We start from the raw sequence: 26,015 nt of genomic DNA, 5'->3' as shown, positions 1-26,015 counted from the left end.
CCTCCTGGCTGATAAATTCAGCTCCAACTTTACCCCTCTCTCCCCCCCTCAACCTTCCCTCAGGAAATCTCATCAAATATAAATCGCTCTACTATTACTAGAGAACAGGTTCTTAATGCTCTCTCTAAGAAAAAGAACATCATCAGTGGACCCAGACAGTATCCCAGGATGCCTTCTCAATAGCATGAAACATTACCGATCAGGGCCTCTGGAAATACTATTTAACACTAGCCTCCAAACAGGCTTCATGCCTCATGAATGGAGAAAGGCAACAGTCATCCCTCTGCACAAAGGTGGGCCATCTACAGATCCTAGAAACTACAGACCCATAAAGTCTTTCACTAGTCTTGTGTGTAAAGCCTTGGAAAAAATTATCATGGAGATGATCAACAGAGATATAGTAAACCTTCAGACACTGGACCCAACCCAGTTTAGTTTGTCAAGGGAAGATCATGCGTACTCAGCCTGGTTGGACTTCTGTGAAAAGGTCATGGGGAGTGTCAGGAAATCAGTCAGGAAAGTGGCATTTAAATGAAACATTCCAACCAATAACCATTCAGCCTTACAAATTATGTCACCACCTACATCACATACATACATCCCATTAACCCCAAAAGCATGAAACAACTGATGTCCATTGCTATCTACTTATAAATTAAACCTCACAAAATTTAGCAAATGTTATAAATTTTATAAACTTTATAAATGATCATTGAGCCCCGGTGAAAAAGACCCCCCCCCATCTTTATAATCCATAGCATTGGTTTTGTGTAAATTTCCCACTGAGGAAGGCAGTTTTGCCAAAACTGGTTTGGTACCACTAATAAATAATTTTTTTACCTATTTTGTTGTACTACTTGCACTTTGGTGCTGGCCAATTGTTCACCTAGCTCTAGTTTTGTTTGGCCCAGCACCTGCGTACATGCAGACAACTTGTACTTTAATATTGAAGATATACCCACTGTTGGCTTTATTTAATCACTCTGGCTTCTCCCTTGTGATTAAACCACACCAACCGTGGGTAAATCTTCACTATACCACACCACATTGTCGGTTATTGTTTAAATATATAATATTCTCACTGCTACACAAATAGTTGTGCAAGATATTATAACCTATGTTTTGTACATATGACAGGACTTTTCTTTGAGGAAATGGCTGCTTTAGAGCATGATTCCTCTTAATGCCAAAAGCACATCTTCTTTCTGATATTACAGCCTATATATTGCCTTAATCATGGGTAAAACATTTATTTTATCTTTCTTGAACCATTCCATTACTAACAATCTTCTTTTAACATTGTTAGAGCAGCCCCTTGAATTGACAAGATACATAGAGGTTACATTTTACCCTTGCTTTTCCATCGTCTGTCTTGTCTCTGTTTCTTAATCATCCACCTTAATTTTATTCATTTTTCTTTCCTCTCCCATTTATACCTGTTTGCCCTCTGTTCTTTATCAAGGTCCACTCCTCTTGCACAAATTCTGTTCTAGACTCTACAGGCATTTTCGTATAAATGCTGTCAAACTTTCACTGCTCTTGAACTTCTGAGACGTTGTGCGAAATTTCTTGCTACATGGCTTCAGACCCTACCTGAGAGCCTGTAACATCGCTTCAGCCTATTAGAATGTTATCAAACAAACATTTAGTTTTATTTTCTGCTGTACAGATTTCAGTTTGTTCCATTTCCATATTTTAGTAAAAAAAAACATGAACACTGCTTCAAAAAACAACAAAAAAATGCTTCCCAACAGCACTCCTTGTGTAGCAGTGACTTACCAGTTTGCACTGCCATTCTCTTCTGCAAGAGATCATCCAAACATAGTATTCTGTACAAATGAGGAGTGAAATTTCCTAGAAATGTTGGTTAAATTTCTCCTGTTTGTGTAAATGTTTCTGCAGGACTTCCGGAAAATAGTCCACAGATCTAGTGGGACTAATTCATCAAAACAAATGTGCATTAAAACATGTCCAGCTTTGGCAGAGATTGGATGCCTGTTTGGATCAGACCACTTTTCCTTTGAAAGTGTCTGAACTGTTTCTGAACCAGTTAGTTCATTTTACAGATCAGAATAAGCCACTCATACCCAGGATGTTCACTTATACCTTGGTGGATGCTTGCTTGAGTTGGGAGAAACTTTACAACTTTTTGTCACATTTGCCCCAGTGAGGAAAGAGCTGATAGCTGTCAAACAAAATCTAAAAAGATTGCTAGTTACATTATGTTTTTCCATCAGACAGCTTACCACCTACTGGGAGATGCTGCAGTTAGAATTCCTAGGATGTTCATCGTGCATACAGCTGCAGTAATAACATATGGGTTCTCTGCCGTCAGGCAGTCCCTCGGTCGGCCGAATTCCAAAGTCTAGGTCCGGCGTCGGTTGTTGTTGCTTCCTTTCCTGACGTCAGTGAAGCAGGAGTATATAAGACACAGCCGACGCCATTTTCTTCAGTCTTTTTTGCCGCACGGTGCCCAAAATAGAAGCAGTTCGCAAGTGCCGGTCGGCCAGCTCCTGAATTTACGAAAAATTGGAAACCGAAGTCTTCATTAAAGCTAGGTACCCCATTGGGGAAATTTTTCTTGCCTCAGACCTATGTCAGAAAAAGTTAACAATTGTATTTCTTGTGGGAAGCAAATACCGCATAAGGATTTCCATTCCCTCTGCATACCTTGTTTAGGCCCAGACCACAACGTCTCGGGCTGTCGCTTTTGCGCTACTTTCAATAAGCGCACTTTTAAGAGTCGGGCGGAGTTCGCCCAACACTTTTTCGGTAAAGCCTTTGATTATAAAATGTCGTCGGAGACTCCGACTACCGTTTTGTCCAAAAAACGCAAGGACAAAGACCGACATGCGAGGTCCGCGGTCCCCACCGACACCACGCCAAAACCGGCTACACGTGGTCCGGTTCTCAGAGAGACGCCTATGCAGTCCCTGACTACCAACGACACTTCTTTGGCGGGGTCTTCTGTAACCGAGACCGCAGGTACCTCGGCCCATATCCAGACTACAACTACCGAAGCCACTGTGAGCATTGAGCATCCTAATGTGGACAGGTCCACTTCCACCCATGGTGTTTTTAGACCCTCTTCTTCCTTTTCAATTAAGGCCTTTACTAAGTCTAAATCAGCCAGGCATCCCAAGAGGCCTGTTGCACAGGGCCCATCTCCAGGCCCCATGCCTAAAAAGCAGATGCTTAAAATGGCTGAGGATTTAATTACTCTTATCAGGGGTTCCCAACCCCCTCCAGACAAGAGACCCAGAGTGGAGGAAGATTCTCCCTCTTCGGATCAGGGCTCCATTTTTTCAGATCATTCTGATGTAGAGGAACACTCTTTCTCCCCTTTTGAAGATTCTGATGCGGAGCAGTCCATTCCCTCTGTATCTCCTCCTGAGGATTTTTCTTTTGGGGAAACCTTGCACAGCTTGAGGGAACACTTCCATTGGGAAGGCCAAGACTTTTCTGATTCCAAGAAAAGACTTAGGGAATTTATTTTGTTACCTCAACACAGACCTCTGGCTATTCCTCCTGTTTTGGACGTACTGGATGATGTTTATTCGGAGGCTTGCCTTAGTCCGGATTCCCTGCCTCCTGCCCCAGTCAAGCCTGATAGGTACTACAGAGTTCCTAACTCTCACCAATTTCTGTACAAAAGCCATAATGCTGACCCTGAAACCATTTCTCAAGGCCCCAAGGGAATGAAGGCCTCTACTGCTAAGAATCCACTACCTTCCGAAAGAGAGTCTAGATCTTTAGAAAGGTGGGGAAAAAAGGTGTATACCTCGGCCACCCTAGCCATGAGGGCCTTAAATTGTCAGTTTCATATGCTTAAATATCAGCAGTTTCTGTTATCACAATTAAGAAATAAAATGTCTCAACCTGAACAACCAGATTTGAAGGAGTTGCAGGATATGATGCATAGTGCAGAACAAGTGGGTAAACGCACCTTACAATGTGGCTATGATGCCCTAGAGGCCTCAAGTAGAGCTGCTGTTACAGGATCAGTTATCCGTAGACATGCATGGCTTAGGGAACAAATCTTGCCTGATCATGTGAAAGCTAAATTATTAGATGCTCCTTTACAAAAGGATGTGCTATTTGGTACTAATGCTGAGGAGATACTACGGAAAATGGAAGAAAAAGCCAAATCTATGCAATCTGTCAAAGCTTTTCTGCAGGTTCAACCACCACATTTTAGCAGAAATTGGCCTTCTAAAAACTGGTCCTTTCCAGCCACGGACAAGCCCCAAAGAGGTAGATACAGGCGCTCAAGGGGCAGAGGACAATCACAAGGATCATATAGAGGCAGGCAATGGCAAACTCCAGCACCAAGAGGTGGCGAAGACAGTGCACAACAATATAGGAAACAAACCCAATGACTTCCTCCTTTCCCCGCCAAGCAAGTCTCAGCTGGCAGCACCTTTGGGAGGAAAGCTGACATTATTTACAAGAAATTGGCATATTGTCACAACAGACAAATGGATCCTGGATGTTATAGACAGAGGCTACAGATTTCATTTTTACACTCTACCAAAAATGAGAGGCATGCCAAACCTGCCACACAATCAAAGGGCAGAGGCACAACTACAAATTTCAAAGCTCATAGACATGAAAGCTATTCGAGGTACCTACTCACGAACAAGGCCAAGGTTTTTATTCCAGGCTATTTCTGGTACCAAGGAAAGGAACCGACTGGAGACCCATTTTGGACTTACCATCCTAAACACATTCTTACTGCACAAAATTCAAGATGCTCACATTACAGCAGCTTCTTCCCATGCTGGGCAAGGAGTTTTGGCTGGTAACATTGGACCTCAAGGAGGCATACCTGCATGTCCCAATCAGACAAAGTTGCAGAAGATACCTCAGATTTCTTGCAGGTTCAATCCACCATCAATTCTCTGCATTGCCCTTTGGCTTATCTACTGCGCCCAGAGTATTCACGAAATGCCTGGCATCAGTAATTGCCTACTGCAGACTTCAAGGGATACAAATTTACCCTTATTTGGACGACTGCCTGATCTAAGCGGACAGCAAGCACATACTTCTGGATCATCTGACTTATCCAAGACGGTTACTGAACTCTCTGGGATACACAATCAACAAAGAGAAATCCAGACTAACACCATCTCAGAAAATAATTTTCCTGGGTGCCAACTTGGACACAAACACCCAGATAGCCTATCTTACGCCAGAAAAACAGGGGCAACTAACTCAGTACTTCAAAATGCTAGCAAATTGTACCAGGCTTACTGCAAGGAAAATCCTGCAGGCTCTGGGCTTCATGGCATCTTGCATTCTTTTAATCCCATGTGCAAAGTTGCATATGAGGAAACTTCAATGGTACCTAAAAAACCTATGGTCTCAACACAGCCACAGTTTAGAAACAACAATACCAATAATTCCATGTTTGCAAAAGGAATGCCTATGGTGGGCCCAAGCATGTCAAACAAACACAGGTCTCCCATTCTGCAAGCCTCAAGCAACTCAAGTCATCACAACAGACGCCTCAGATTACGCCTGGGGGGGGGGCGCACATGACAGACAGGTGCATTCAGGGCAAATGGTCCCAAAAAGAAAAGCACCATTCACATCAATCAAAAAGAAATGCTAGCAGTGATAAATGCAATTACAGCTTTCAAGGACCCCCTGCATCCAGGACAATTATTGATAAGAACAGACAACACCACAGTAATGTGGTACATAAACAAACAAGGAGGAACGCATTCATACCCCCTGTGCAGACTAGCCATGACACTTTGGAACTTGGCTCTGGAATGGCAAATTGAACTTCAAGCACAGTATTTGCCAGGTATGGAAAACACGCTGGCAGACAATCTAAGCAGAAATATGACAGATCCACACGAATGGAAATTGCATCCTCAAGTGTTTACAAAGATAATCCAAGCGTGGGGGAGGCCAGACATAGATCTCTTCGCCTCCCACAGGAATCATCATTTGGAAAAGTTTTGTTCAAGGACCTTTCATCCAAAGGCCTCTGGAGAGTGGACACCCTTTCATTCAGTTGGACAGCATGGACAGTTTACACTTCCCCACCTCTGCCTCTTCTGCCCAAGGTGCTCTTGAAAGCAAGAGCAGACAGACCAAAGATGATACTGATTGCTCCAGACTGGCCAAGACAACACTGGTACCCACTCCTGAGGAGCCTAACGCATACTCCTCCCTGGTCTCTATACCTCTAATGCCTCTTCTGCTGACTCAGCACAACTACAAAACTCTTCACAGTCAGCTGAAAACACTCAATCTCGCTGCATGGAAAATTCCTTAACACCTCAACAGACCTTACTCCCCAAAGAGGTACAGGATGTCATTTTGGAGGCCAGAAGGCCATCTACTAGAAAGGCTTACTCAGCAAAATCGAAACGGTTTTGCTCTTGGAATGAGAAAAAAGGCCAGGACCCTACAAAACTAAATTTGCCTCGGGTATTACAGTATCTAGCTGAGCTGCTGAACAGTGGACTTTCATTTTCCTCCATAAAAATCCATGCCTCAGCCATTTCTGCAGAATTCAACACGGATCCACCCTTATTCTCTCACCCACTCTTAAGACAGTTCCTCAGAGAGGGCTAAGAATATAAGACCACCAAGGAAACAACCAGTGCCAGCCTGGGATCTTAATTATATTCTAGAAAAATTAACATTGCCTCCCTTTGAACCAGCTGCCTCAACAGGTTTGCAACATTTGTCCTGGAAAACAGCCTTCCTTCTGGCCATTACCTCAGCTTGTAGGGTTTCGGAACTACAAGCCCTCATGGCTGTGCAGCCCTTTCTCATCTTCCATCAGGACAGGGTTTCCCTTCGAACCAACCTATCATTTATGCCTAAAGTGGTATCCAGGGTAGCTTTAAATCAAGCCATACACTTGCCTACCTTTTACCTCAATCCTCAAAACAAAGGGGAAAGGCTGCTACACTCTTTAGACATCCATAGACAGCTACGTTATTATTTGGACAGAACAAAGCCTTTTAGGAAATCAGAACAACTTTTTGTGTCCTATGCTGTAGGAGCTCAAGGGAAGCCAGTGACCAAATAGACAATTTCAAAATGGATAGGCCACTGCATACGGTTTTGTTACTCCTATCATGGAAAATCTGTCCCTACAGGCATCAGATCCCACTCCACCAGGGCCACAGCTACCTCTACAGCCTTCCTCAGAGGAGTTCCTACCAAAGATATTTTGGAGGCAGCCACTTGGAGTTCTGTGCATACCTTCACCAGACACTACCACCTGCCTTTATATTCCAAAACTAGAGCAGGCTTTGCTACTGCTGTGTTGCAGGGCATTCTGGCTCATCCCAGTTTTACCTAGTGCCTACCACCCTGTGCGTAGCTTTGGGATTCTACCCATATGTTATTACTGCAGCTGTATGCACGATGAACATAGTACAGTTTTGTACCTACCATAAATGTAGATGTTCGAGTGCTAATGCAGCTGCAGTACAGATTTCCCTTCCTCCTTCCCCTCTTGGTAAAGGCTTAGGACCTTACCCCTCTTCATACAACCTGTTTGGGTTATCCTTCTATGGTATATTTGCTTGCAACTACTGTTTGATTACATTGCATTGCATGTATATAAATATAATTTATGTATTGCCTTCCTACTGGGGGCACCTGACATCTGGGGCAAGAAAGACTGAAGAAAATGGCGTCGGCTGTGTCTTATATACTCCTGCCTCACTGACATCAGGAAAGGAAGCAACAACAACCGACGCCGGACCTAGACTTTGGAATTCGGCCGACCGAGGGACCGCCTGACGGCAGAGAACCCATATGTTATTACTGCAGCTGTATTAGCACTCGAACATATACATTTATGGTAGGTACAAAACTGTACTTTATCAGTGCTGTGTGTCTGCTTCCATTGCATGTGTATGATGTAGCCACCTGAGCCTTGGTTCATACCTTAAGAAAACTTTGTCTCAGCAAGCTTGTAGCTCTGGAAGTTGGTCCTTGTTTGGCACATCTGTACTTAAGGACTTAGCCTTCTGTACCTTTGGCTTTTTGGTCGTCTGGTATGCTTTTTCCTTGGGAGTCATCCCATTAACTTTTAGTTTACACTTGACTCCGCAAGGGCCTCTAGTATTCAAAGAAGTCATGGCAGTGGAGAGGTCTAGTATCAAATTAAAATAATGAACTTTATGGTTGAATCCAGCAAACAACTAACACCTTGACAGACTATCTTCTGTATTAAACTAAAAGATTATAGAGAAAAAATCGACTAATGAGACTATGCCACTACTAAAAATGCTTTCAAATCCTTTGAGAGCCAATAAATCACATAGCACTGTGAAACAGACAGCAGGCAGAAGTAAAGTGCCCTTCTTCAGAACTAATAGCCTTTAAAGCTGTTAGACACTTTGTTCTGCCACGTTTTGTGGATGACCATGGCAGAGTGAAGTTTTAACTCCTTTAAAAGCTAATCCAGTGACTTTTCCAACTGCCTCAACTTGTGGATTATCAGAGCCATTTGTGTCTGAGGCTGACAATAGATGATGGTTCTGAAGCTCAAACTTCTCTACCATAATGCCCTGCAACACCTAATCTCCTTGGGTCTCATATGCCACACTTGTGGGCAGACATGGTGTCTGGAGCTGTACCCAGATGTATATGTGTGTGTGTGTGTGTGTGTATATATATATCTATATATATATATATATATATATATATATATATATATATATATATATATATGAGAGAGAGAGAGAGATTGATTATAGGTGTTTAGAAGTTTTGCTTCTCGAGAAAGCTCATTTTTGTGGATTGCTGCTGTTCCTCATGGTTTACAAACTCAAGTAATTTTCTAGTGTGTGAATGTGTGAGAGAATGTAGAGCTTTCACTTTCACTTCCCTTTTCTTCAGAACTTAATTTTTTGGGGGAATTTGTGGTTGTGCTTAAGTGAATTTCTACTTAGTCGGTTTTCTCTTTCGCATTTGCTTGAGTATAGTGTTAGACTTGTGTGCCGATATGGGTTTGTTGATTAGCCTTTCAGTGCATTTGAGAAGACTTCAGGCTTTATAAAGTGCATTGACTGCAGTTGCAAATTTACCCCCTGCAGGACTCGCATGACTGGTGCATGTACCGCCTGGGCTGATGAGGACTATGAGGCCTGTGCCACCTTTGTCTGACCAGGTCTGATAGGAATGCTAAGCTGGTTGTGAAAGGGTTCCTTCCAACTTCCATTGCTTCTTTGTCTCCTGCTAAGAAAGACAGATAAGGTTAGAGATTGGGAGACAAAAGGAAAAAAAGGATAAAGACAAAGAATCCAGGTGAAAGTCTGTTGAGTGCTCAGAAGCAGATGAGCCAGTACATCGGCCCCTCGGGCCTTCTGTTTCCTCAGCTACCATCATGGATTCAACTTTGGTACCTTCCTGGTCCCAGTCCCTAGTTTCTTTGGCACTGACATTAGAACCGCATCAGTCCTGACCTTTGGATGTGTTGAGTCCTTTCTTGGCTGTGGCACCAGAGTTGTGTTGGTACTTTTCACTGATCTTAGCTACCACCACTGGGTCTGATGTTTTCACAAGGAAACCACCTCGTCTGGTCCGGTCTCCTTTGTTTAGGGTCCAGGACTTGGACAGACCCTTGCACCATCCCACTAAACCACCTCTGACAGCCTCTTCAATGTCAGGCAAGTTCCCTTAGAATATTGGGGAAATAGATGCTGACATTCTTTATCTTTTTTAGAAGGCACATATTGACTTGGAGATCATTCCCTCCCCCTTCACTCTGAGGATGGAGAGAGCTGACCACTCTACCCCCTTTCTGGTTTCTCTTGTAATGCTCTGTCATTTAGTTCTGGTTGTTCTGGATCCTCCCATTCCTGTCTGCATGATTGCCTTCATTGGTCAACAGTGTGGTTGCCCTCAGCTCCATTGTTAGCTTTGATGCACTGGACTCAAGCTTTTATGGAGCTGACCACAAACTGGAGCCAAGAAGTCAGGGTCATTGACAACTTTGAGGCTTTCAGAGCCATCTGTGCCTCTTGGGGGCCCCTGGGGTTGATTAGTTCTGTCCTGGCCTCGGATCTGTCCAGGTCAGCAGCTGGTGGTTGTGCTTACCGTAGATCCTCAGATAAGAGGAAGTACTTCCCCAGTTGTCTGTCCTTTGTGTTTGTATTTGCAGTTGTGGAGTGAATTTAGTCCCACTTGGGGCTGACAAATTGCACTCTGTTGCATCCAGCCTGATCCTTTGGTCTCTTTAAAACTTTTTTCATTCATCCCCTTGTTCAGACAGCCTGCATCTCAAAACCTTGAGCAGTCCCAGTTACAGGGCTTTCCTGTGGCCTTCTTGTTTAATCTGGAATCCCCTCCCCCTGAAGAGCACAGAAAGCACCATTGGAAGATAATTCACCTAGATTTCCTCAGGATTTGTTGACAGAAGACACTGACCTTAATGAAGGTAAAGGTTCCTCAAAATCTCTCCTTGATGATGTCTCTCTTGGCAAATTCCTGGAATTGATATAATAGAAGGGAAGTTGGACCACTGAGGCTCCTTAATCTGAGGAGTCAATGTTTCTTGAGGCCTTCTGTGCAAGTCCATCTGCAGCCTGTGCAGTACTCCTCCAGCTGCACTAGTCAGTTTAATGTCTAGCAGGGTGTGGAGAGAACCAGATGTGGTGGAGTCTGTTCCTAGAAAGCCAGACAGGATTTTAGTTCCACTCATGAGTATGACCCTTTGGAGCAAGTGGGCTGCAGTAGATGCCATTATAGTAGCCACAGCCACCAAAAAGAAGCTCTTAGGAGTGTATGTCTGTCTGTTTCCCCAGTAAAGAGTCTAGAGTGGTGGACAGATTCAGCAACCTTTGCTGTCCGTGTGCTAAACTACATGGCACACCTGACTAGACTACGAAGGGACTTGATTAGCAAGGTTACCAAGTCCATAGAATTTGCTGTCATACTGGAGATTTCCAGTGTATTCATGCACTTGTTATTCAAGACAGTGGATGGTACAGCCAATGTGGCAGCTGCCAGTGTTGGAGTTTGCTGACATACCAAAATGCACCTTTGTAACTCTTTGTATCCTTTCTGAATGCTCCATTTGATGGGACCAGTTTATTTGGTCCCAAAGTTAAGGAAACCCCAACCAGGAGTGAGCAAGATCACAAGACATTATTTGTCATAGGGGTCGTTTTTCCACCCCTCAGTGGACTTTCTCCTGTAATTAGGAGGGGAGGTGAATGGTTATTCTTCCAGAAGTTCCAGCAACTTTATGGGGAATTCCCACAGACACCACTCTAGACGCAGAAGTGGTCAACAAAATCAGGGCTTTGGAGCGCCATTCTGCGACAAGTCCTTTCAGCACTACTGGAGATTTGCACAGCTGCTACATTCTGGCGGCAGTCAGAGGGAGAGGGACACTTGGCTGTCTGCCCTCAAGTGTGGGAGGCCATCACCACAGATTTCTGGGTGTTGGGATTCATTAACAGAGATTATACTGTCCCCTTTCAATTTTTCCCAGCTATTCACCAAAAGTCCCTTCTGGATGTCCAAACTAATCAGCCAAGGGAAGCAGTGGAAGAAATTCAAAAACTGCTAGTAAATGAAGTCATCCAGGAGGTCTCACCAGACAGGAGATGATCTCGAGTCTACTCAAGTTTTGTTTTTGATGAAGAAAAACAAGGACTCCAAGCTTATATTGGACCTAAGCAAGTTAAACCTGTTCATCATCTAGACCAAAGTCCAGATGGTCAATGTGCAGTGTCTTGTACCTCTGCTCGACTGGATGCACTCAGTAGACCCTCCAAGATGCTTTTTATTGCATAAAGATAGCCAAGCACTCCAGGAAGTTTCTGCCCTTCTGTCTTTGAACTTGTCACTATCAATTTCGGGATCTGCTCTTTAGTCCCACCACAGCTCCCTTCACCAAATGTATGGCATCAGCCTAGAGTAAGCTGCAGGCATTCCAGGTCTTTCATTACCTGGACGATTGGCTCCTTATGGGCACTTCAAGAGCATTAAGCGAGAGACTCCTTGTTCCATCTCTGTGTTCTTAGGGATTACATTGAACTTCGAGAAGTACAATCTAGAGCCAGTCCAAGCTTTAAAGTGGACTCTTTCAGTCCAGCAGTTTCTGGCAGCTCACCCTATGCACTATTCTATAAAATTCCTGGAAGATTGTAGCCAGTACATCACATGGTGGATGACATCCAACAGTGTCTCATCAGGATGTCCCTTTGTCTTTCTCCTGCCGACTGTCACAGTAACTACAGATGCTTCCCTCCTGTGGTCTGGGGACACTTTGCGGGGAAGAACAGTTCAAGGTACCTGGTCCCAGTTAAAGGCCAACTTGCACATCAGCATTTTGGTGATGAAAGTGGTCCAGGTAGCATTGCAGGCTTTTTATGGTAATCTCCCCAGAGGCGTCATTTGTATCCAGACCCAAAATATGGTTGTGGTCTGGTATGTCAACAAACAGGGCCAAACCCAATTTTACCCCAAGTGTCGGAAGGCCATGAGGGTGCGGTAATAGGAGATGTTGACCCAGCACTTTCTGATAACACACATTCCATGAAATTCCAACAACCTAGTAGATAAACTGAACAGGAGCATTCTGATGCCTTGTAAATGGTCTTTCAACCCATCGGTGTTGACAGTTTTTCAGCCTCACTGGGTTCCTCTGTGGGATCTGTCCTTTTTTGTTAGAGGAGACTTTGCTACAGCACATTTCAAGTTTTCACCAAACAAGTGTCAGAACTTCAAGCTTTGACATTTAAGCCTCCTTTAAACAGCAAAAGAGTTGAACAACCCGATGGCTCCAGGTTCAGACTAATAAAAACTATTTTATTGAACAAACAGATGTAAGCGCTTTCACAGTTAATCTAACTGCTACTTCAGACTTCTTTTCCAGAGTCAGGCTAGCTAAAGGAGAATCTAAGGAGATTTTGTAGAGATGGCTTTGATTTCATATCTTGTGTACAAGGTTTATGTGTTGTCCTTGCCATCTAAACCAAAGGCTTATTCTGTGAGAGCAGTATGTACCTCGACAGCCTTTTTCAGTCACACTTCATTACACAAAATCTGTTCTTCACCTGCTTGGTCAAGTAATCATACTTTTATCTCACTACAAGCTTGACACTCAGTCAAGGTCGAGGGTTGTGTTTGGCTGAACCATTCTTCGGAATGTTCTCTCTCAGTACTACGTGAATCAGTCTGGCTGGGGACTCTACCCTACAGGTTGAAGCAGATGGAAAAGGCAACATTGGCTACAAAAGTTGTGTACTCACCGTAATGATGTATCCATGTTGTCATCTTCCATCCATCTTAACATTCCCTTCCTCGCTCCCCCTTTCCAAAGTAACTTTTGTGTAGTATTCTGCTCCTGTAAGACTTTGCTGACACATCTGAAGTCTTCTTGTGTTGGACCCTTTTAGGTCTAGTCTGTCGGGGGGGTTATGGCTTTCTTGTTAGGGTCGAGCAAGAGAAGAGCAAACTCGATCTGAGGTGTTTCAGTGGTGTAGGGCATTAGGAGAGAGAGAGTCTGAGCTTTGGAAACCAGTCTATTGCCAGCCTCTGATCCAATGAAATCTGATAATCCACAAGATGAGAAGTACAGAAGAGGACAACACATCTATTGTTATTAAAAGTATGTACATTTCTTTTTTTTTCTCTCTCTCCTCCTGCAGTTTTTTTTGTCAGACACTGGCCCCTGTTAATCCCTAGAGTGAGACACTATGTTAACAGCCCATGAGGTGCTTAAAAAGGTTTAAGCACCTTTCTGATGTCGTAAAGATACTGAATCAGCTTGTCTTTTTCTCATTTTTGGAGTGTAATCATGATGCTCAATGCACTACACTGTAATCATAGTAAATATTTCATACTAAGTTCATTACTGAGCCCATAAGGTTGTAGGGTGTTAAAATATGTCCTAGAACTTTTTCTGCAGTAATGTTTGTGAAACATTAAAATACAATTCTTAGCACAGAAACATGATCAAAATCATAAAAGCTGTGATAAGTTTGTGAGTGTTCAAGTAAGAAGTGTTTGGTTAACGGATTATTTATAGTGCTGTTACATATATCCCTTTAGATGCTCCAGTTTGTTTTTGTACTTGTCAGCTGGTTTGGATTGTATATGAGATATTACCTTTCTTTCATGATGAACGTCCTGTTATTCCAGTATTCTGTGGACTGTGTTTGCATGAAATAAAAATCCCCCAGTAAGACCAAAAGTCTCTCAAAAGGGTTGTCTTACTGAACTTATTTCATTTGTTTTTAGAAAGTATGTTGAAACAACTTATTTATTTATTTGTTTATTTATTGACATTTCTAATTATGAAGTTGAAGCATTTAGAACTTTCTGGTCAAACAGTGGTTTTGACCCATTATCAGCACCCCCTATCATTTCAGATTCCAGGTCTGTGGTTTAAAAAAGCTAATTACTTCAGTTCGGTGAACCTGTTATCTCACAAGCCAGCTCTCCCCTTTTCCCTTCCAGACCATACTTGAGGAACAAGTAGAACACACTGTAACAGTTGTCATCCCTTTTGGGTTCCAGGTCTTCTATTAGTAATCATAGACAGCAGTGCAGTGGTGATGTACATAAACAGGCAAACAAGATCCCGCTCCCTTTGGAGATTAGCTGTGGTAACCTGAGATCTAGCAACTTGTCACAATTTGTCTGACAGCTGTTTACTTTCCCTCGGAGCAAAATATTGTTGCAGACAATCTGGGCAGGACCACAACAGACCCTAATGAATGGAAGTTGAAACTGGGAGTCTTCCGGGAATTGATCCAGCTGTATAGAACTGCTCAAGTAGACTAGTTTCTCTCATTTCACAGAACAGTTGAATTCTGCTCCAGATCTCCTTTCATGAAAGTCTGGAAAGCAGATTCCTTTTCATTCCCATTAATGGGGATGTTTCTGTATGCCTTTTCTGTGATACAAGAACTCTCCCTAGAGAGTTGTGGTAACCCCCTTTTGGTCCAGTCATCAGTAGATGTTTATTGTAGTGATCACTGCTGCATTAGTCTACGTAATGTGGGTTGTGTCCTGCCAAGGACATAACAGCAGTCCCGCTTCCAAAGCTTCAGTGCACCTTTCATGTACCCAAACCATTAGTTTGAGCTGAGATGGGTAAAAGACTGATTTCAGCGCCAACCCCCGCAGAGCTTTCTGGCTGCCGAAGAGAGGGCCCCTGTGTGGACTTTTAAAGATAGACATTTGTTTTGTGTTGTTCCGTTACCAGGAAGAGAAGTTCCCTTTTGGGGGAAAAAACTTCCACATATAATTATTGTTTAAACTTGCTTTAGTGTTTAGAAAACTATTTTTAAGCCAAGAATGCTCATTTTTGTTGATTGTTGCACAGTTTTACTATACTTTTAAGTAAATGCATTCTTTTGGTTCTGACAGATTAAAAGCTGTTGTAAACATTTTAAAACTGTTTTTTTTTCCTTTAGAAAAACTGGGTTTAAATTACTTTTTGGACTGGCAGGTGTGTTTGAGTGCTTTTAACTGTGTTTTAATTGTGAAAAATTACTTTTAAATATGTTTTATATGTATTGTTTTGTGCTGCTTAGCTTCCTTGGGAAAGGAGCACTATTTTCGGCTTAATCCTGGAACATGCTACCTGTCCCAGAATTGGTCCTTCTTCCAGCCACAAAAAAAAAAGTCAACTAAATAGCCTTTGCCACCACAGCAGGCTACCAGTTAGTCTCAGCTTGCTGGTAAGTGACTGTGCTGTGGACAGTGCTAGTTCTTCACCACCCATCTCTTTCCACAGATCCCTCTAGTGCTGTCTGTACAGCCCCAATGGCCTGTGGGTTAGCAGTATCCTCTGCAGTTGTTGTGGTGTCATCAGTGGGCAAGGGAGAGCCACTGTTGTCAGTCTTGGGAGAAGAGGCATAGAATGTGCTTCTGCTTAGCCAGAATGTTGTGCCCAACCCTGGGAAAGCTGTTGCTGCCATGAGCGTAAGTGCACCAACTTTCCTATAAAAAAGGAACAGAAAAAACATTTATCTTGTCTTGCACCAGTTCCACTGGACAGGTAGTAGTTTATTAGGTCTGTCTCAGGGTCGTGTACAGGTATTGACTCTTCATATAATGTGGTTTCTGGTAAAAGAAAAAGGGATTCCCCTTTCTTGGAATAAATTCAGGAAATTAAATCTCTAGAGGAATGTAATGGGGCACAAATACAGGTTTTTCTCCTCAGATTTCTGATTTGGACTCTGAGGAGAGCATAGTACCTCAATTTCCCTGTGAAGGGTTCTCGTTCTCTGATACTATTTCAAGAATGTGCCATTTTATTTTTTTTTTTTTTATTGAAAGACACTGAGGTTTGTCAGTCTTTCAGAAAATATTATGAGTTGTTAAATTAGAATTGCGAGAACCTTCACCCATTCCTCAGTTACTGTCAGCATTGGAGGATATGTTTGTCACAGCCTGTAGTTTTCCTGATAGCCAACCACCTGCTCCTGAGAAAGCAGACTGTACAAAATTCTTTCTAATCTTTATGCGCTCATCTAAAAATGTAATCCAGATGCTACAACTTTACCTGAATTTCAGTGTATGATGATCTTTCCACTTTAGAAAAAGATGGTAAAATAGTTAAGTTTGAAGGGGGGGGGGATGTGCTTCTACCACTAATTGTTGTGTTTATAAATTATCCGGCTTGTATGATAATGTTTATTCTGACTAACTGAAAATATGAGAATTGTCTTGTCTGCAGTTCTCAACTATGAGGAAAACTCTGTTTTGTGGGTTTGTTTCTTCCATTTCTCATGGTTGAAGTATATTACTGTCTAGATACTATATCCAGGACTGTTGTCACTTGTACTGTGGTTGATGTGGTTTGCCTGGCTGCATTCTCATAACCTCCCAGAATATAAATTCTCTTTTAGATAGAGATCTAGGCTTCAGACCCTTTGCTGTAGAGGTTATCAAAAATGTGATGAGAGAGGTAAACTGATACGGGACTCTCAGGTTGATTTGCTGTCCTTCTCATACCTTTCCAAAGGATTTTCTGCTTTCTTTTCCATTTTTTTGTTTGTTTTTGAAACAACTTTATTCATCACATTAATTTTGTGAAGAAACCGAATAAACAGTCTCAGCAAAATGTTGGTAAGACAACATTTAAAAAACAATGGCAGGGGTGGTTCCAGAAGGAAAGCAGAAACCCACCAGCACAAAGGACAGTCAATTAAAGCAAATGAACTGTGTAAGGGACTTGTCTCCCCAAACACTGGCAGTCCCTTATCTTTTCCAGAAAGTCTGAATTTTCATTTCTGTCTTTGCAACAGATTGTCTCAGACAAATATGTTCTGAAGATGATTCAGCAACGTTGCAGAGGGCAGTGGAAAGAAACTCCATCTTTTCAAGGAATTATTTCACATCCACCAGACTAAGCCCTTGTATTTCCTCCTGTCCTACAACACATGCTGTTTCAGGGGGTAAAAGAAACAATTCCCCTTCCAGTTGGGAAAAGGTTTTTATTCAAGAATGTTTTTGGTGCCTAAGAAAGAAAATGTCTTCAGGCCAGTTTTGGACATTTCTTTACTAAACCAGTATAAGATTGTGCCCAATTTCAAAATTATTTCAATTGACAACTTGTTCTCTTTTCTTCCTGTCTTGATTTTATTTTGGTAACCTCATATTAAAAAGATGGTTATCGTCACATTCCTGTTCAGTCCAGATTTCGGGTGTTTAAGTTTTGTTTGTCTGGATCACATTGGCTGTTTTGTGCCTTACCGTTTGGGTTATCCACAGCTCCAAGAATGTTCTCAAAGTACCTAGTTCCTGTTGTATCCCATCGCAGGCTACAAGGTATCCACATTTTTCTGCATTTAGATTACTTGCTTTTCTTTGCAGAGTCTTTTTCAAATTGTCAGGAATCTCACTTGGGTAAACGTTTTCCTACACAGGCTGGGATTCGAAAAGAACATTCAAAAGTCATATTTGACTCCTCATACAGGTCTGTGTTCCTGGGGTGTCTGCTGTACACCTAGTTACAAAAAGCATTTCCTCCACTAGAAAAATAATTCTATATTTAGATCTATTCCAGGGGTTTTCATCTCAGACTTTGGTCATTGCAAGGGAATACATTAGGATTCTGGGTTTCATGGCATCTGTGATTCTCATGATATTTCTGACAGGACTCCACATAGAAAGATAACAATGGTATCTGAAGTCTCTCTGGTCTCAGCACCAACAACACCCATTATATTTTCAAATTCCAGTTCTGGAATTTGTGAGAAGAGAAATAAGTTGATGATGACATCAAATATATCTGAATCCAAGTCTCCACTCCTGCTCCAAAGCAGTCCGTCACTACAGATGCCTTGGACTTTGCTTGGGTAGCAACATCAAGGAGGATAAAAGTGCAAGGTACCTGGAACAACAATGACAGACACAAGAACATAAGCATAAAAAAAGATTGTAGAGCAGAGTGTATGTGCTGTATCTTTAAGAAGTGATTTAAGGACTGAACATGCATATAAATAGCAAGCGCGTGCTAGCTTCAGTGCCATTTTGAGAATGCAGCCAGAGAGAGAGCATGTATGAATGTAATAGCTTGTTTGTATACAAGTTTACCTAAATTAGTTCTTAAGCCTCAGTCCTGATGTTTGTGCATAATAAAGCTGCTTGAAGAGAACCCACAAAGACTTGTCTTTTTACATCCTGACTAGACGAGTGACATGGTGTCAGACCGGGATTCCAGCGACTGTTTTCCAGAGCTACGAGGTGCAGAGTCAACAGTAAACTAAGAGAAACAAGCATGAAAAAGAGACAGAAAAGAACCAAAGGTAATGAAAACTTTCACAAACAGTTTATTTTATAAAAAAGGTAAAACGGAGCATTACAAGGGCACAAGCCGTATTACTAAACCAGCGGGAGGCACAAAAAGTTTTTTAATTAAATGAAATGTTTAAAATTTAAAATATTTGCTAAAGCAAGCATCAGCAAAGCGCATAAGAAGCTTTTAATTACCTTGGAATTGCAAAATGAGCATGTTTAAAGCAGAACATGTACAAGAAAAGTAGAATGGATGTGGAAAAAAGATTAAACAAGCAAAACAAATATAAGGGCAAAAAGGGCACATTAAGCATAAATAAAGCAAGGTAACTGCATGTTTTTTGGCAAAGTATTGTGTTCTGGCATAATTACTGCTTCGTATTGTATTCGGGACATAGCTAGAGTTATTCAAAGTTTTTCAAAGTGTGTTAAAGTGCTTACAGTGTGTGCTTATTACTGTGTATGTATTCTGAAGAGTTTATTAGTATGCAAAGTGCAACTATTTCATGAAGTACAGTCAAAGTACAGCCATTTCGAAAAGTTTCTTGTCTGTTTGCAAACTGCCACCATTAAAGTGTGTTTCTTGCACTGTAAAGAATTATTTAGCAAAGTACTACAATTTTGTGGAAGTTTGTATGCCGTGTGCTGTTTATTCGCAAAGTGCAGATACTTTGAAATATTTCTTACTCTGAGCTTCTTCTGCCCAAGTTCATTTGCACAGTGCAGTTATTTTGACATGTTTCTTTCACTGATAAAAGGTGATTTCTTGCAATACAGTAATTTCAGGAGCATTACAGTGCCCGAGAGACTTATTTTGCCAAGTTCAGTTATTCAGAGGCTTGTTGTGCTATTGGGCATAGTTACAAATACTGGCATAAATTTCTAGCATATGTATTTGAGTGTGTTCATGCATATTTGCAAAACCCTTCACTGGTATGTGTTAATATGGCAGACGGATTTTGAATGTCCTCACCACTTGTATTTGATCAAAATATTGCAGAGAATTGGAGAGTATTTGAGCAAGAGTATGATATTTTTATACAAGCAGCTTATTCTGACAAAGATGCACACACAAGGGCATTCATTTTGCTAAACCTAGCTGGATCAGAGGCCATTGAAAGAGAGCATTCATTTGTGTATGCACCAGCATTTTGTGAGGGAGAAGATGAAAACTGCCATATTGTTGTACAGGCTGAATCAAGGAAGACCCCGAGTGTTTGAAAATGCAAATTCAGAGAAATTTATAACCCCCAGACAAATATTACATTAGAGAGGCATTTGTTTTACACAAGAGATCAGAAACCAGGGGAAACTTTTGCAGCTTATATTACTGACCTGAGAAATAAAGCTAAAATGTGTTGGTTTGCTGACTTAAAAGATGAGTTAATAAAGGACAGGCTTGTATGTGGTATTAACAGTGTTGCTGTGAGAGAGATTTTGCTTTGTGACAGTGATTTAACATTGAGCAAAGCTATTGAGGTTTGTCAGATCCATGAAGTTACAGAAAATCAAGCAAGTATGTTTGCAAGTGATAGGAGCATGTTTTCAGCAGGCTCCAGAGCAAATGTAGACAGCATGCGGCAAATAGAAGCAGGCCTAAGCACATGGTAGCCACAGTCCTTGTGGGTTCTCCTAGGAAACCACGTAGCTTTCCAGCAAGTTCTAAGAAAGGAGGATGCTCAGTGTGGTATAAACGTGAATCAGTAAAACCCAAATCAAGCTTTATTGTTAACTGTTGCAGTTGAGGTGCCAATCATGAGTCTATAAGAGAGAAATGCTTAGCATTTGGTCAGCAAATGCCACAAGTGTAAAAAATGGAACCATTCTCAAAAGTTTTGCAAATCAAGTTATTTCTGACAATGTTACTCAATTTACTAGTCATTTGTTTCAGAATTTTGCAAGAGAGTGGGACTTTGTGCATGTTGCTAGTAGTCCAGAATATCCACAGTCAGATGGACTAGCTGAACCTGCAGTACAGAGTGGAAAGCAATTACTTGAAAGGTCAAAGTGTGATAATATTGATGTCTTTTTGAATATACTTAATCTCAGAAACATACCCCTTGACAATATCCATACTCACCTGTTCAGAGACTTCTATCCAGGCAAACCAGAACATTGCCTATTAGTTCCAGTTTGTTGAGACTTAAAACTAAAAACAACAAAACCATTGGAGCCCAATTATTCAGGATGCTTTCTATCCAGAATTCCAGTTATGATAAATTGATCACATTTCTTTATCCACTGAAAGAAGTAGAGACAGTGAGGAATACAAATGGTGAAAGGTTTCGACCGAATTGGTCCAGTAACTGGTATATGTACTGAGCCGAGATCCTACTTCGTAGCATCTGAGGGAGTGGAGTACAGGAGAAATTGCAGACATTATCTTCCTGTACCAGAATCGATATCACAGCATTGTTCCTGTGAATACCGACTCTAGACCTCAGAGCAATCCAGACACTGTTCCTGTTGCAGAACTGATGTTCTTCCTGATGTTCCTAAGGTTGAACATTCAGCAGAGACCATCCCTGTTGCCAAACCTCATTCTAAATTTTGTCGCACATTTTGGTTGCATTTCCAGACCTAGGGAGAAATACACAGCGACTTGGACTTGATTGTATGTATGTATCTAGTTCTGTATAATTGCGTGACAAAGAATTATTTGTATTGATTGCATGGATGTAGAACAGTGTGTATGTGCTGTATCTTTGAAGCATTTCAAGGACTGAACGTGCATATAAATAGCAAGCACGTGTTAGCTTAAGTACTATTTTGAGAGTGCAGCCAGAGAATGAGCATGTATGAATGTAATAGGTAGTCTGTATATGTTTACCCACGTTAAAGTTATGAAGCTGCAATCCTGATGTGTTTGTACATAATAAAGCTCCTTGAACAGAACTCACAAAGACTTCTCTTACATCCTGTCTAGACGAGCGATAAATATACTTACCCTTGTCAAGGCACTGAACTCTCTGAATCTCCTTTGGTCTCCAGGACCACCTCAAAGCCGTACCGCAGTGATATGGTGCATAAATAAGTAAGAGGAATCGGATCTTACTCCCCCTATGCAGACTAGCCGTGTTAGCATGGGATACAACTTAACAGTACAGTCTCATTCTACAGACGTCGTACAATTCCATCAGTTCAAAATTATGTGGCTGATGAGCTGAGTAGGGCAAAAGCAGTTCCTCACAAATGGAAACTAGATCACTAGATCTTCCAAGATTTGATCCATAGGTGTGGAGTTTATCAAGTATACCTTTCTGCATTCTCTCTCTGAACAATATGGCAGATTTCTGCTCCTGGACTCTTTGCCACAAAGTCTGGAAGAATGATACCTTTTTGTTTTCTTGGACAGGAATGTTCCTGTATGCCTTTCCGCTGATATCCAAGGTAATTCTGAAGATTCAGAAGGGATCTTCCAGGATCATTGGGTTGACTCCCTTCTGTCCCAGGCAGCAAGTGGTTCTCCCTTCTTTTGTAATTGGTCAGGCGCAATTGCCACAAGCTTCCTCACAGATTGCATCTACTCATACAAGAATATGCTGTTTGGTACATCCTGACCCCAAAAACTTCAGCTGACTGCCTGGATGCTAGAGTCTTAATACCTTTTAGGCACCTGTTTACTAAGGATGTGAAGCAGGCATTAATGGAAGCAAGAAAGGGGGTAAAAAGAATCATATATAAGCAAGCGAATGGAAAATATTTTCTAGTTGGTGCCAACACGATAATAAGCACCCTTTCGGGGCTTGTGTTTTCTCTGTTTTTGCAATATATGTGCAGGTTGCTTTTCTATGGCCTGTCTTACTCCTCTGTCAAAGTCCATTTGTCAGCCACTTCAGCATGTCTGCCCATGGAATTCCCTGTTTCAGTGCATTCTTGTGGTAAAATATTTTTGAAAGGGGTATTAAGTACGAGACCTCCAAGAAAACCAGTGGATCCTCCTTTGGATCTTAATTTTATGTTAGAGAAGCTAACACTTACTCCATTTGAACCAGGTCATCAGGCTGACTTGAGGTTCTTAACATAAAACAGTTTTACCAATTGCTCTGACTTCTGGAGGAAGAGTATCTTGAGTTACAAGCTCTTATTGTCTATCAACCTTATCTTATTAACAATAGAAACAGGGTTTCTTTGAGCACTAATCCTTTTATGCCTAAAGTGGTATCCAAGTTTACTTTAAGCCCAACTTTTGAACGTGAATGATTACTGCTGCAGTAGCTACTTCCTTTCTCTATCTCCCTTGTTTTGGTGGGTTTCTTATGGATGGGTTTGGACATTAGTTTTTTTTATTGTTCCTGGCAATGTCCTGTCTGGACTTGGCCTCTCTCTCTGAGTTGACATGAAAGCTCTGAAGGGCTTGGAGCCTAAACTTGTCTTTATTCAGTTTAATGCGAGTTGTCTAATGCTGACATGAGCCCTTCATCAGGATGATACTGAACTTTGGGTGAAAGGAAAATGAATTGGAAGATCTTGCTAGGGACTGTGCATGTCTGTCAGATTTTTCTTTGACAAATAAGCAAGAAGGGGGATAGTCAGTGTTCGAGTTGCGATAGATATCATCTGAATGACTAATGGCTGACTTAATTAATTGCATTGCCTTTTCTTGTGATCATTATGCAAAGACCTTAGAAGAGCATGTCTGAGGCCATTCCACAATACAACGGCATCAGTCACTACAGCAGCCTTCTTTATAAGTGTTTTGGTAAACAGTACTTGTGATGCTTTTTCCCAAATGTTACAATATAGACTGGAGTCCAGAAATAGAGTAAGGTTTGCCACTGCAGACTTGCAAGATATGTTTTGTGGCAAGGGTTTACTCGTTCAGTATCCAAACCTTTTTAGTAAACTTCCTAAAAGTAAGGCATTGTACTAGCGTATTGATCCTCATGACGAACAGAGAATGTTTGTGTATGCATGTTCACCGTAGCAGTAGATGTTCAGATAAGACTGCTGCTGATGCAGTTTTGACTTCCACCCTCTAGCTCACTAGTTGGGGCAATCATGGACTTTCTCAGCAGCCATGAGTGAGAGAAGGTAGATTAGAAAGTCCTCTTTCTAAAAGAAGTTGATTTCCAGTAACCTTTAGGAAGGCTCAGTGTCAGATCTGGCAAAATAAGTCTCTGTATCCTCCTAGGCATACTTTGGTGAGTTTTTAACCCCCCATAAAAAATGCTTCTCTGCTTTTCCTGTTTGGAATTGGAATGATGTATTTATTGTAGGAAACAGACCAACTGTATCATCTAAGGGACATCTAAAGGAGCTGTAGTTGTCAGGACAAAATTGCAGTTGCCCACCAACAGTCAGTTCTCAGATGAAATAAATTATGATGTAGCAGTAATCAAATAGTTCAAATGCATCCCTTTTGTGAGTGTACTAACACAACTGCACTTTTTTTAAAGTGTTGGTACAACACTGTGGCCCTTCTGCTTATGATCCCCTGAAGATGTATCTAATAATTACAGATAGCTACTAGGCATGTAGTCCAGGACACCAGTAAAGAGTTTGTCCATATTCAAGTGCAGCTTAGATCTATGGATGGGAAACAAAAAATGTTACCCCAGGGTTGCCCCCCCATACCACTAATGGACAGAAGCAACTCATAAATGCCTAATCCCATGCATGAGCATTTCCCTCAAATTATCTGTTATAAGAGATCAGTTGTTCTCATTAAGGTTAGTATATAATCGTTGACCAAGGAATGGGTAAGGCCAATCTATAACCAAATAGGATAGATTATTTGAGCTCAAAAAGGGAAATTGGATAGGTTTAAAATTATCCCCAAGGGCAAATAGCCTAGTACTTACCAATGAACCTGTAAGTACCTAGCCCAGTTTCCAGAGAGTACTGTCTGGTTAAGTGACTTGCTCTGAATTACACAGTGGGCAAATGGAGGATGAGAGATTCAAAAAAACTTGCATTTCACAAAGTAGCATGTTAACAACTCGTGGCCTTAATCATCTTCTGACATTTGATTAAATTAAATCCATTAGTTTCAACCAAATACTAACCAGTGGTTTGAGACATTACTTCTCTAATTCAGAGTCTGTAAGTATTCTTTCGTAAACCGTGTATCCTGTGGTATTCCTTATTGCTTTCCTTAGCAGACTATTATGGATGATTTAATTGCAAGTTTTGCCTCTTTTGCAGCTTGGCCTTGTAATATAATTGTGTTTTTTTCTTGTTTTTATTGTTGCTTTTTTTCTGCAGTTTTAATTGGCTTTATTTTGGAAAGGGCATATACTCTGTTAAAGCAATTTTAAGCTTAGTGATAGTGTATTATTCTTGTATCAGAAAGTATTTTAAATTAAGTGCAAGGTATATTTCTCATATCCTTACATAATTGTAGTAGTTGGCAATTAATTACTGTTTTTATTAGAAGTAGCTGGTAGAGTGTAGATTTTTGTCACACATCTGTAGTATTTGTGATTAATGCAGTGTTACAGTTTAAAAATATATCTGCTTTTTTGTTTTTCAGGGAATGTGTATGTGAAGAAGACTGAAACAGTGTGAAGAATTGTACAGATTTTGTGAAAATAAAACAAAAAATTTAGACTGTGTATAGTTCGAAGCACTCTACAAATGAAATGTCAAAAAGTGAGGCATAAAGAACCAATTTCTGTCAATTTTAGAACTTCTAGCAGCTTACATTCCAAGTGTATTGTGCCTCAGAACATTGCTGACAGCTTCTGGATGTATTGACTTCTGTATACTAAGACAATTCTGCAAGCTGTGTTATTAGATCGTCACCAAGGATTTCTTCCTCTGTAGGCCACATCTTTGCAACTTTAAGCTGTCAGTATTAAAACCATTACTGTTTGGTTTGGGCCACCAGCACACATTCAGCTTTACTGCCTTTTTTAGTTCTTTTTAAAATGCCTGAAACAACTCCATTCCTGATTTCTTTTCCCCTCACTGTTGCTGTAATTATCAGTCCTGCAGAAGAAGTAACTTAGGTTGTGTCATTGCTGTTTACTTGTCTTTTGAGTTTGTATGCCTCCCACTTAACCATAGACATAATTTGAAGATAGATGTTATTTGTACATTTAAACCTTTTATGCAGTAGCTAATAAGCTTGGGGATTTTTTCAGACAAGCCATAAGGCTGTAACACCATTCCTGAAACGGACATACTTGTTTTGATATGTAAAACCAGAGAGGGAAATGGCCCCCTGGGCCTTTCCTAAGGAAATGTGAAGGAGCAAGGTTTGCTGTTTATCTCCTTGTTATTCACATGTAAGTAATTTTGAGGATAGGTTTGCTTCACTAGTA

The 26,015-nt window shown here is 41.2% G+C and overlaps 1 protein-coding gene across 4 annotated transcripts in view; it reads left to right on the top strand.

Moving 5' to 3' along the window:
* NFAT5 (nuclear factor of activated T cells 5) overlaps positions 1 to 25,400 on the top strand; it is a 1,437,387-nt gene extending 1,411,987 nt beyond the window's left edge. For all 4 annotated transcript variants that reach the window (XM_044081909.1, XM_044081907.1, XM_044081910.1 and 1 more), the window contains one exon: positions 25,223 to 25,400. The gene's annotated coding sequence lies outside the window, so the exon portion shown is untranslated. The remainder of the gene's footprint in view (positions 1 to 25,222) is intronic.
* Positions 25,401 to 26,015: the final 615 nt, after the last annotated feature.

The sequence above is a fragment of the Protopterus annectens genome, chromosome 8.part1 (genome assembly GCF_019279795.1).
Source record: "Protopterus annectens isolate FY-2018-M chromosome 8.part1, PAN1.0, whole genome shotgun sequence".
Taxonomy (NCBI): domain Eukaryota; kingdom Metazoa; phylum Chordata; order Ceratodontiformes; family Protopteridae; genus Protopterus; species Protopterus annectens.
This window is presented reverse-complemented; position numbering and strand designations above follow the sequence as displayed.